The sequence below is a fragment of the Rhinopithecus bieti genome, unplaced genomic scaffold, assembly GCF_001698545.2.
Source record: "Rhinopithecus bieti isolate Rb0 unplaced genomic scaffold, ASM169854v2 scaffold_13577, whole genome shotgun sequence".
In the NCBI taxonomy this organism is placed as follows: Eukaryota; Metazoa; Chordata; class Mammalia; order Primates; family Cercopithecidae; genus Rhinopithecus; species Rhinopithecus bieti.
In genome coordinates, this window is record NW_016807867.1 from 569220 (window position 1) to 582108 (window position 12889).

Sequence of the window (12889 nt, forward strand, 5' to 3'; positions counted from 1 at the left end):
GCTGGGGGCAGGTACAAGGCACCCTCACTAGATGTCGTGAGGCTGTTCTCCAGAGGAGCCTCAATGTGGAAGCTTGAAAGGGAGGCTCCAGGGGACAGACAGATTCCCCAGGTGGGCCGAGGATGGCCCAGGCCAAGGCAGCAGGGTTGGAAATCAGTGCTCAGGAGTCAGCCTGGTCCACAGATTCCAAAGTGGGCCAAGATAGAGCAATTGTTTGGTCCCAAAAGTGAAGACCAAGAAACCAGAACTGACAAGTTAGGTGCTTGGCAAGAAGATGGGTGGGAATGAAATCAGGGACTCCTGACCAGGGCACCAGAACAGGCTAGCGAGAAACCAGAGATGTGAACTGCGATAGGCAGATGACGCCTTGGACACGGTCTTCAACAAGGGGCTGGTGCTTGGGAGGACTCGACATTCACCAAGCAGATATCATGTGCCAGCCCCGTGCAGGACACCTAAAGCACCTGTCCTCATTTAACCCTTAAACAAACTCCAATTAGTATCCTGGACCCCATTTCATTGACGAGGTACCTGGGGCTCTGCAACATCACATAAGGTGGCCAGTGACACACGATGATGAAGTGAAAAGGCAAGATTCAAACCCAGCTCTGTGTAATTCCAAAGCCCAAGCACCTGTCCTGCCTCACACTTAGAACGAAACAGAGCCGCTAAGATGGTGGAGGGCCAAAACCAGGCTGAGTCAGATGCTGGAGAGATGGCCTTGAGTTAAAAGGGGCCTTCTGATGCCCTCGGTTAGATAGGGCCTTCTCCCTGCCCTTCCCAGCCACTGCTGGCCCTTTCCCCTGCAGAAGAGAAGGGATCTGGAGTTACTAATCCATAGCATTGTCTTCTCGGGTCTGAGTGGCCTCCACATTTGATGTGGGGCCCACCTCTGAGCCCCCTGGTAGAACATGAAATGTTTGGAAAACTTGCTTCCATAACAGGTAAGCTAAGGGGCTTCTGAAAGTGAGTAAAAGATCACAATCAGGTTTAACGCAGCCAGTGTTGACGTCCACCACCGTTTCACCAGCTAGTGTCTTGTGGTGCATGTAGAGATTTTCCACCATGTGTTATAATTAAGACAAATTCTTCTTGCCCTACAGCTCTGCACGTTCCTTGGCTGCTGTCCCTTTAATCAGTGTGTGACTAGGAAATGCAAATTTGTTTTGCTCCAAGGCTAAGCCAAGCATACCTTGGCCAGGCGGTCAGCTGGCAAGGATGGTCACATCACACAAAGAATGGCTCAGGGATTATGAGCTGTCTGAGACTATTCATGTCTCAGCCCCCAAATGTCACAGACAGACTTTGATTCACTGCCACTTGCAGAGCACAGGCCCTCATCAGATGTGTCAGGTGCACTGAGAGGCACCTCCACGTCCTTAACTGTTGCTCTAGACCAAAGGGTTCAGCAGGGCAGGACTGGATTCTGCTACCATGAACCCGAGTACCTATCACAGAGCTTGGTATGCAGAATTCACCAAATGAACACTGGTTGAGTTAAATGAGCCATCACAAAACAAATTACCCCACTGGGCGGATTGTTCTTTGCAACTCTGAATCAGCTTTCTGCTCAGCATCTGTGCTGGACTGTTCCTGCATTGCTATAAAGAAATGCTTGGGACTGGGTAATTTACAAAGAAAAGAGGCTTAATTGGCTGACGGTTCTGCAGGTGCCAGTGTCTGTTCAACTTCTGGAGAGGCCTCAGGGAGCTTTCATTCATGACAGAAGGCAAAGCAGGAACAGGCATGCTACACAGCAAACGCAGGAGCAAGAGGGGTGGGAAGGTGCCACACTTTCTTTCTTTTTTTTTTTTTGAGATGGAGTCTCACCCTGTCACCCAGGCTGGAATGCAGTGGTGCGATCTTGGCTCACTGCAACCTCTGCCTCCTGGGTTCAAGTGATTCTCCCGCCCCAGCCTCCCGAGTAGCTGGGATTACAGGCATGCACCACTACACCCGGCTAATTTTTGTATTTTTAGTAAAGACAGGGTTTCACTATGTTGCTCAGGCTGGTCTTGAACTCTTGACCTCATGGTCCGCCTGCCTTGGACTCCCAAGTGCTGGGGTTATAGGCATGAGCCACCACGCCCAGCCGTCATTTTTTATTTTGAGACAGGGTCTCCCTCTATTGCCCAGGTAGAGTGCAGGGGTGTAACCATGGCTTGCTGCAGGCTCAATCGACTCTCCCACCTCAGCCTCCCAAATAGTCTGGGATTACAGGTGCATCAAGCCACGCCCAGCTAATTTTTGTAATTTTTGTAGAGATGGGGTTTCACTGTGTTGCTCAGGCTGGTTTCAAACTTGTGGGCTTAAGCGATCCTCCCATCTCAGCCTCCCAAGGTGCTGGGATTACAGGCGTGAGCCACGGTGCCCAGCCTACACTTTTAAATAACCAGATCTCATGAGGATTCACTCACTATCGCGAGGACAGCACGAAGCCACTCATGAGGGATCCACCCCCATGACCCAAACACCTCCCACCAGGCCACACCTCCAACATTAGGAATTACTTTTCAGCATGAAATTTGGGTGGGGATAAATATCGAGCTACATCCACATCTCACTCAGGGCTGACTCTGCAGATCCCAGCACCCAGGTTTCCTTGCCCTCCAGCTTCTGGTTAGGTTCTGGAAGGAGAGACACTGACCAGAAATCAGAGAGCAGGAGGAGAACAGAAACGGGGGTGTGTGTTCCACAGCCCAGCCTCCACCCCAAACAAGGGGCCCTGCTAGTCCTAGGATCTCACCACCCGTTCTTGGACAGTTCCTTCACTGAACTCACTTCAATTTCCCCCAGTGCACAAGCCATCAAGTTCCTGCTGTGGCTTTGGCCAATACACCCAGTTGGCAGAGTAGGAAACGGTGTCTCATCAAGTATGGGCAATCTGGGGTTGTCTATAACTCCAAAGCGTTCCGGAAACAAGCAGGAGGAATCGTACCCCAAAAGCACCAAGAATGGATAGGAATGGTCAAAAATATCACATGGTTCTCCAAAAACAAAACAAAACAAAACAAAGGAAAGAAAAGTTTGGCTACAATGTCTTGAAGCAGCCCAATGGGCACTGCCCACCAGCCCAGACCCCTACAGCCGCCATGGCCCCGCTGAGCCTTTGGAGTTCTTGGGGAGTTCTCTTATGAGGGTCATCTGAACAGAAGCTGATCATAAAAGATGACCAAAAAGAAATCTCTCTCCCCGCTGGAGAGGGTGGATGGCACACTCTGCCAGAACCACTTGCTATAAATTATTTTTAAAAACTGTGGATTCCAGAAAAAGGAAGCAGATCCCCTCTGAGGCTTATCTGGAAGGCCCTGATGAAGCACACATACTGTTCTACGAGTGTCTAAGCCAGATACCATGTTCCCTAAGGCAGCTGCCTTCTCCATGAAATCAATTTTCATTTTTATTTATAAAATAAAAACAAGACACAAACGAGAATTGCTTACTTTCCCCCCTTCTTTCCTGTATGTGTTGGAGAGAGTGACAGAAACTGTCTTCAGGGGAAGCCTGGGGCTAGAACATTTTTTGGGGAAAATATGCAGCCGGAAGGGACCATTTCTCAGAAGCGGCCCCTAGCGAGCCCAGGCAGGGGCAGCTGACCCTTAGGAGGGTCAGGCCCTGGAAGGCAGGAGAAGGTTCCAGAGCTAGGCAGACCGTGCGGCCTTAGGCAAGCCACTGGCCAGCCCATGCCTGCTTGGGGTCATAGTACCTCCCATCAGAGGGGCTCTGGAAGATGGCACAGTAAACCCCTGGCCCAGGGCCTGGCATACAGTAGGCACTCAATAGATGGAAACAATTATTATTTTTACCTCCATTGAACTTAATTCTTAGCAAAAATAAAAAATAAAAAAACCTGCTTTATAGAGAAAGAGATTGGAGCACAGATAGGTGTCTAGGGCCAAACGGGACCATAAAATACATTCGGATTCCATTCCTTTCTTGTCCCCACTGCTCAGGCAGAGTGTCGGTGACAACCCAGGGAATGCAGGAGCTGGGACTGGTGATATTCTTGAAGAGGCACAATGGTCTCTTCAATCAGGTGGCTTCACAGTCCTTAGCCAACAAATGGACTTCAGGTGTTTTTCTGCTTCCTTGAACCCAAATTCCCCCAGGTGCTTACTTGAGCAGCTCCATGGGGTGATTATGAGGCCCCTGTGGTCTTGACGCTTCCTCCCGGTGATGACAAGGTCGCCTAGCCAGCTCACCTGGACAGCTGTCCTCAAAGGTGGCCCCTGGAGCCCCTCAGTGACACCTGTCCTGCAGAGCAACCTGTTGGATTCTCTCCCTCTCCCCTCTTCCCCGAGAGGCTCCCACGCCGAGGCTCGGGGAGTGACTCCTGGTTCGCTGATGAGGGGCTGGTGGGCTGCCTGGCCTGCTGGTCTGTGTCCCCACCGAGCCTAGGCCCCGCACTCCAGGGCAGAGCATCCAACCAACAGACCACAGAGGTAGAGCTGTGCCCACACTCGGCCCTAAACCGCATCTGCATGGGGCCTGACCCAGAAGGTGATTGCTCCGCTGCCCCAGTGAGTGAGAGCTCGAAACCAGAGCCTGGCTGAAAATGAGGCTGCCCCTTGCTGCTGACTTGAGGAACCGGGGGCAGTTTTGTGAGAAGCGACGTGGCCCCACCTCGTTCCTGGTCTAAGATTCTGCCGCCTTCTTCACTGACACCACCCTCGGTCTCTTCAGGTGTCCAGCGCCCACGTGACCTCAGGACACCACTGGAGGTTGCAGGTGAATTTCAGGGTGTCTATAACACACTGCCAAGCCCACGCCCCTCTCAAGTTCAGCTCAGACTCTAGGCTCTTCTGAACGGGCACTTCCTGCCCCTTCCACCCGTCCAGTGGCAGCCCCGGGGGGTCTCTAGGTTGTTCTGCGCTCCCTCCACCCTGACCCACTTCCTGCCCCTAATCTTCTCAAAAGGGACTTGCTTTCCTCCCCCAGGACACTCCTCTAGCTCTTGTTCTGTGCCACATGGTTGCTCTTCCTGCTGCCTCGGTCATGGCTCTCCGGCTGGCCACTCCCCGCACTGTCGGCCCTCGGCCAGCTTCTTCCTGAAGTGCCTCCTTCCCTTCGCCCTGACTCTGTCCCGTCCCTCTGCATCTCTGCTTCACATCTGGGGTCCCCTGCCTCATCCTCTTTCCTTCCTTAGAGCTCCCTTAGGTCATCAGCCCCTCCCTGCCTGGCTGGCTGCACTAGGGTATCCTGTTCCCCAACTTGTCACACAGCCCTTTTTCCCCGCCAGGCCTCCTCAGGCCCCTGGCACGCAGGCCCGCGCCATGCGCACTGAACAGAGTCCCCCTCTCAGCACACACAGCATCCCATGGTTTCAATTCAACTGCAAGTCCTCTGGCGACCCAGTTTGGGAAGTCCCTACAATTCCACAGCTGTCCTGTTGGGTCATTTAGATCCTGGGGGCCTCATTTTTGGGAGACACATTCTGTAGGGTTCCCAGAGCCCACACGCTGCAGTCATATGGCCTCACCAAGCCATTCAAAACAAGTGTGCTAACTCAGCCATCCCAGAAAAGAGAGTAGGCCTTTTATCTTTATCGCAGTGAATAAAATATGTGCCGGAAGACTCTACCACACCTTTAAATCAAAGAATAAGTCCTGAACTACTATCAAGACACAGAGAGGAAGAAGAGGAGGAGAAACGGGTATTTATTATACAAACATTCCCGAATTGAAACAGTTCTTGTCTGGATTCCTATTTGCAGAAGATCTGGGCTTTGAGAGATTACTCTTGTTGACGATAGAAGTTTCCAGAGACCAGTACTATTCAGGTCAGGAGCAAATATTTGGTTGGAAAACTAAAGAAGTATTTGCTGAGCATTTGTCAACGTGTGGTCTTAGTAGGGCTAGCTGAATCAGAATCACCTGGGGTGCCCTTTGGAAATGCAAATCCCTGGGAATTCTAGAATCTCTGAGAGTGGGGTCTAGGGATCCATATTTGCAACAAGTTCCCCAGGTGATGTTTGAGAGGCAAGTTTTGAGAGTCACAGCCATCCAAGTGTTGAGGGTTGTAGCAAGCGGAACACGAAAGGCAGGCAAAGATGCTGCTCCTAGCAGGGCCTCTGGAATCTGCAGAAACTTGGTAAATGCAGATGCTGGAGCAGCAGGACTAGGATGGGACTAGATGTTCTAGGGAGCCCATGTGGCAGGTCCACAAATCACATCATATTTTTAGTAGCAAGGGGCTGGAGGGCGTATTTCCTTTGCATTGTCTGCCTGCTGGGTGTGTGTGTGTGTGTGTGTGTGTGTGTGTGTGTGTACATGATACTACAACAATAAAGCACTTTTGCATGGGTTACTTCCCATAATGACATGAAGCTATTGTTTCAGCACTGCCTCTAAATCTTAGCTAAACCATCGCTGCCCTCTTAGGCAGTCAATTGGAAGTTGGCTCACAAGAGCAGTTCAGAGAAAATCTGTGGTGTCAGAGATAGCCAGATCTCCTTGCCTTTCTGTGGCCCAATGAGCTTGGGCTAATTGTGGAACCTTTTCAAGCTTCAGACTTTAGCTATAAATTGAAGCTGACTCTGGGTCCTTTCTCATAGGAGGTGATGAGGGTTCCACAGATAGTGATATGGTTTGGCTGTGTCCCCACCCGAATCTCATCTTGAATTGTAGCTCCCATAATCTCCATGTGTCGTGGGAGGGACCCAGTGGGAGATAATTGAATCATGGGAGTGGTTTTCCCCATCCTGTTTTTGTGATAGAGTTCTCACAAGATCTGATGGTTTTATAAGGGGTTTCCCCATCTTTCCCTCTGCACTTCTCCTTCCTGCCACCATGTGAAGAAGGATGTGTTTGCTTCCCCTTCTGCCACGATTGTAAGTTTCCTAAGGCCTCTCCAGCTATGCTGAACCGTGAGTCAATTAAACCTGTTTCCTTTATAAATTACCCAGTCTTGGGCATGTCTTTATTAGCAGCATGAGAATGGACTAATACAGTAAATTGGTACTGGTAGAGTGGGGTACTGCTATTAAGATACCCAAAAATGTGGAAGCAACATTGGAACTGGGTAACAGGCAGAGATTGGAAGAGTTTGGAGGACTCAGAAGAAGACAGGAAGATGTGGGCATGTTAGGAGCTTCCTAGAGACTTGTTGAATGGTTTTGACCAAAATGCTGATAGTGATATGGACAATAAAGTCCAGGTTGAGGTGGTCTCAGATGGAGATGAGGAACTTGTTGAGAACTGGAATAAAGGTCACTCTTGCTATGCAAAGAGAATGGTGGCATTTTGCCCCTTTCCTAGAGATCTGTGGAACTTTGAACTTGAGAGAGATGATTTAGGGTATCTGGCAGAAGAAATTTCTAAGTGGCAAAGCATTCAAGAGGAAGCAGAGCAAAAAGTCTGGAAAATTTGCAGCCTGATGATGTGATAGAAAAGAAAACCCCATTTTCTGGAGAGAAATTCAAGCTAGCTGCAGAAATTTGCATAAATAACAAGGAGCCAAATGTTAATCACCAAGACAATGGGGGAAAAAGTCTCCAGGTCATGTCACAAATCTTCATGGCAGCCCCTCCCATCACAGGCCCGGAGGCCTAGGAGGAAAAAATTGTTTCCTGGGGCTGGGCCCAGGGCTCTCTGCTGTGGGCAGGCTAGGGACTTGGTGCCTTGTGTCCCAGATGCTCTAGCCATGGCTAAAAGGGGCCAAGGTACAGCTCAGATCATGGCTTCAGAGGGTGAAAGCCCCAAGCCTTGGTAGTTTACACATGGTATTGGGGCTGCAGCTGTACAGAAGTCAATAATTGAGGTTTGGGAACCTCCATCTAGATTTCAGAGGATGTGCAGAAATGCCTGGATGTCCAGGAAAAAGTTTGCTTCAGGGGTGGAGCCCTCATGGGGAACTCTTCTAGGGCAGTGTGGAAGGGAAATGTGCTGTTGGTGCCCCCACACAGAGTCCCCACGGAGACACTGCCTGGTGGAACCATGAGAAGAGGGCCACCATCTTCCAGACCCTAGAATGGTAGATCTGCCAGCAGCCTGCACTGTGCATCTGAAAAAGCTGCAGACAATGCCAACCTGTGAAAGCAGCCAGGAGGGGGACTATACTCCGCCAGGGGCGGAGCTACTCAAGACTGTGGGAGCCCACCTCTTGCGTCAGCGTGCCCTGAATGAGAGACATGGAGTCAAAAGAGGTTATCTGAGTAATAATAAAACTCCAGTCTCCTACACAGCCGGCTCTGTGTGAATTACTCTTTCTTTATTGCAATTCCCTAGTCTTGACAAATCGGTTCTGTCTAGCTAGTGGGCAAGATAAACCCACTAGGCAGTTACAATAGGCAGAAGGGACTTGCCTTATCTCAGATGAAACTTTGGACTATGGACTTTTGAGTTAATACTGAAATGAGTTAAGACTTTGGAAGACTGTTGGGAAGGTATGATTGGTTTTGAAATGTAAGGACATGAGATTTGGGAGGGGCCAGAGGTGGAATAATATGGTTTGTCTGTGTCCCCACCCAAATCTCATCTTGAATTGTAGCTCCTATAATCCCCAAGTATCATAGGAGGGACCCAGTGGCAGATAACTGAATCATGGGGGTGGGTTTTTCCCATGCTGTTCTCATGATAGTGAGTAAGTCTCACAAGATCTGATGGTTTTATAAACGGAAGTTTCCCTGCACACACTCTGTCTCACCTGCTGCCGTGTGAGACATGCCTTTTTCCTCCTTTGCCTTCCACCATGATTTTAAGGCCTCCCCAGCCATGTGGAACTGTGAATTCATTAAACTTCTTTTTCTTTATAAATTACCTAGTCTTGGGTATTTCTTCACAGTAGTATGAAAATGAACTAATACAGATGGTAAATGCAAGTATACACTTGGTGCCTGACACAGGGCAGTCAGCAGGCATTAGTTGTTGGCATTAGCCCACGGTGGAAAGCCCATGAGGGATCCTCTTCTGCGTCTGGCATTGAGGACTGTGATACAGTAAGAATTACAGCTTTGGTCTTTATCCCTGAGCATGACATAGAGCTTCTAAAACTCTTGGAATTTCTGAGTTATAGACAGGCCTGTTGGTGTTCACAATAAGCCCCTTTCAACCACATCTGAGGTGAAGTTAATGAGGTGACTTTTGGTGGGTCTCTAGATAGCTTCAGGATGGGGGCTTGGGAAGACCAAGGCATGATTAGAGGGTTGGAACTTTCAGCCCCACCTCTGACCTCTGGGGAGAGGAGAGTGGATGAAGACTGAGTTGATCACCAAATGGCCATGGTTTGATCAATCATGCCTACGTGATGATGTTTTCATTAAAAACCCAAAAGGATTGGGTTCAGAGAGCTTTCTGATAGCTAAACACGTGGAGTTTCCTGGAAGGTTTTGCACTCAGAGCGGGCATGAAAACTCTGAGGCCCTTTCTCCCATACCTTGCCTTATGTATTTCTTCCATCTGGCTGTTCATCTGGATCCTTTGCAATATCCCCGGTAATCAATGGGCAAACATAATTAAAGTGTTTCCCTAAGATCTGTGAGCTGCTCTAGCAAATTAATTGAACACAATGAGGGGATTGTGGGAACCCTGATTTATGGCGAGTTGATTGGAAATAGTTGGTATCTGAAGTAAGGGGCAGTCTTATGGGACTGAGCCCTCATGTATGGGATCTGATGCTATTTTCAGGTAGATAGTGTCAGAACTGAACTGTCTGGAGGTGCCAAGCAGGTCAGGAAGGCTGCCACTGCTGTGGAGCCAACAAGTCCCTGGAGAGAGACCCTTTGCATGGATACCACCTATTTCTTGTCAGTCTCTTCCACCTGTAGTCCCAGCTACTCAGGAGGCTGAGGCAGAAGGATCACTTGATCTCAGGAGTTCAAGGCTGCAGTGAGCTATGATCATGCCACTGCACTCCAGCCTGGGCAATGGAGCCAGATCCCATCTCTTAAAAATAAGTAAATATATTATATATTTATAAATGTTAAAAAAAATATTTATTATATATTTTATTCCATTATATAAATAAAATGGAATAAAAATAAAAATGGAAGGTGTCTGGAGTCAGACTGGTGAATTTGGGGATGAGCAGATCAGAAAATAGTGTCGGCAAGCAAAGGCTTTTTTGAAGTTTAGTTGTGAACAAGAGGAAGGAGCCAGGAAAGAAATCAGAAGCTAAGAACCAAAATCTTTTACCCTCGCACTCAGCCAGGACACAGAGACGCGAAACCATACCTGACTGCCTACATGAACCTGACTTTGCTATACCACTGTCTTCATTAGCATTTCATTCCTCTTTGGGACTGTCTCCCAACACACAGTTTGATTATTTACTACAGAAACTTCCCCCATTCCTCAAGGCACAGTGTCCACAGATAGTTTGCACTCGAAGTGTTGGACCCTCTGCAGTTTCCACCAATCCTAGACTCTCGAATCCTGATGGTTACCCAGTCCTAAATCCCCACATGGGAAGACTCACCTCAGACCAAACTCAGCTCTGAAACACTGCCCAAGCTACGTTCTTCTCCATGACACTGGTGAGCTGCAGTCAGCCTGGTTTTTTCTTGCCAGTGGGTGTGCTGATGACATGAGGAGAGCCAGCTTAGACCAACTGGATAAAGAAAGAAGCCACGTTTTTGTTTTGTTGTCGATTTTAAATGGGAAAGACTTGAGGGTACTTCAAGCCGGTAGAGAGGGAAAAGGTGAAACAGCCAACAGAGAGAGATCCCTGGGTTTCTGAGAAGGCAGGCGCTGGAATCCGAATGCGCAGAATCAGAGGGATAATTGTTAAGTTAAAGAGAAAATACTCCTCAGCTGCAAAAAGAAGGGAAGAGAAGCGCAAATGTGGGCAGGTGTGTGTGGACGACACTGAGACAGTGAATGAGCTCACCTGACAGCTTTCAGTTTCCTTTGAAGAAAGAGGGGAGGTCCGTCTACATGGAGGGAAGAGAAGGGCAAAACAGAAAGGGAGTTTGAAGAGTAAAAAGTGTTTGGAATAATTGTTGTGGAGACAGGGAAAGTGAACCAGCATGGGAAACCGTTAACTTCCCTAGTTACAGAGAGCTGTCTGAGACTGGTGCTTATGAAGGTCTAGAGAATGCAATCGCTCTGTTCTGTGACCTCCTGAATGAATGAGGACTTCTGGGGTGACCACATATTCCACACTCACTTAGATATGGAAGTGCTAATGGATTTTAAAGTTATTTGCCTCACGGTCACATTCCATTTACTCAGACACCGCAAGTCTCCTGCCACCCAGAGCCAGTGACTGTGGAAAGCCCTGCTTGTTGATGGTCATAAGGATAACAGTAAGGTTTACTGCTTGTTTACTGTGTGCCGGTATGCTAAGCACCACATGTACATACATACATTAGTGTAAGTTTTTTCCATTTAATTGTTTCAACAAACCTTTGAGGGGATTAAATTACCTTTCCATTTTATTTTACTTATTTTTTTGAGACGAGGTCTCACTCTGTTACCCAGGCCAGAGTGCAGTGGCACAATCACAGCTCACTGCAGCCTCAACCTCCTGGGCTCAAGTGATCCACCTGCCTCAGCCTCCCGAGTAGCTGGGACTACACAGGTACACACCACCACGCCTGGTTAGTTTTTAAATTTTTTGTAGAGACAGAGTCTTACTCTGTTGTCCAGACTGGTCACAAATCCTGGTCTCAAGCAACCCTCCTGCTTCAGCCTCCTGAAATGCTGGAATTATTGACATGAGCCATGGCTCCCAGCCCTACCTTTCCATGTCAAATATGGGAGAGCTGAGGCTCAAGGGGCTATTCACCTCCAGCCCAGAACCACGTGCCAGGCTGCTGAGACTCAGCAGTGGCATCCATGGACTCCCTGATCAAAGGATTGGGAAAGAAAATGGATTGTAAGGAGGTAGATAATTCTTTTTTTTTTTTTTTGAGACGGAGTCTCGTTGTGTCGCCCAGGCTGGAGTGCAGTGGCCGGATCTCTGCTCACCGCAAGCTCCGCCTCCCGGGTTCACGTCATTCTCCTGCTTCAGCCTCCCGAGTAGCTGGGACTATAGGCGCCTGCCACCTTGCCCGGCTAGTTTTTTGTATTTTTTAGTAGAGACGGGGTTTCACCGCGTTAGCCAGGATGGTATCGATCTCCTGACCTCGACGGCCTCCCAAAGTGCTGGGATTACAGGCTTGAGCCACCGTGCCTGGCCGATAATTCTTGAAAGAATCAGCTTTGTCACAGAAAAAAAGTAAATTCCATGCCTTAGGACAAGGTGGGATGTTCGGCCTGGTGCCCCATGGTGGGGAAAGGTGGTCAAATGTTGCCTGAGTTTCCTGCCGGCCTGAAAGTCCCCATCCCCGGACATCACATACATGCTGGACAGGAGCCTGGTCAGTGGGTCCATTCCCTCCCTGCCCCTTCCCCTCTTCCCCACGGGAACACCCACAGTCTCTGAGACCCCTGGAGGCAGCCTCCCCACTGCCACTGTTGCCCTAGTCCACCAGGCCCCAGGTGCTGGGACCAGCGCAGGCAGGGGCCGGGGCAGCACTGTGTTCTCCATGTGAGGGGGAAAGCCCCATTTCCCTCAGTCTCACATCTGATTCCAGCGCTCAGCCTCCCCCACGCACTCCCTGGAAAACATCTTTAACTTAGGCCTGGAGCAGTCCCTCACCTCAGGCCCTAGACACGAGTCCCTGAGGCAGGTGTGTGAGTGTGGGAGTGTGTGCTTGTGTGAGTGTATATGTGTGCGTGTGTGTGTGTACTTGTGTGCCTGTGTGTATGTGCTTGTGTATGTGAGTGTATGTGCGTCCTTGTGTGTCTGCTTGTGTGTTTTGTGTGAGTGTATGTGTGACTGTGCTTGTGTGTGCTTCTGTGAGTGTATGTGTATGCTTGTGAGTGTATGTGTGTGCTTGTGTGTCTGCTTGTGTTTTGTGAGTGTGCTTGTGTGCGCTTGTGTGAGTGTATGCGTGTGCTTGTGTGTG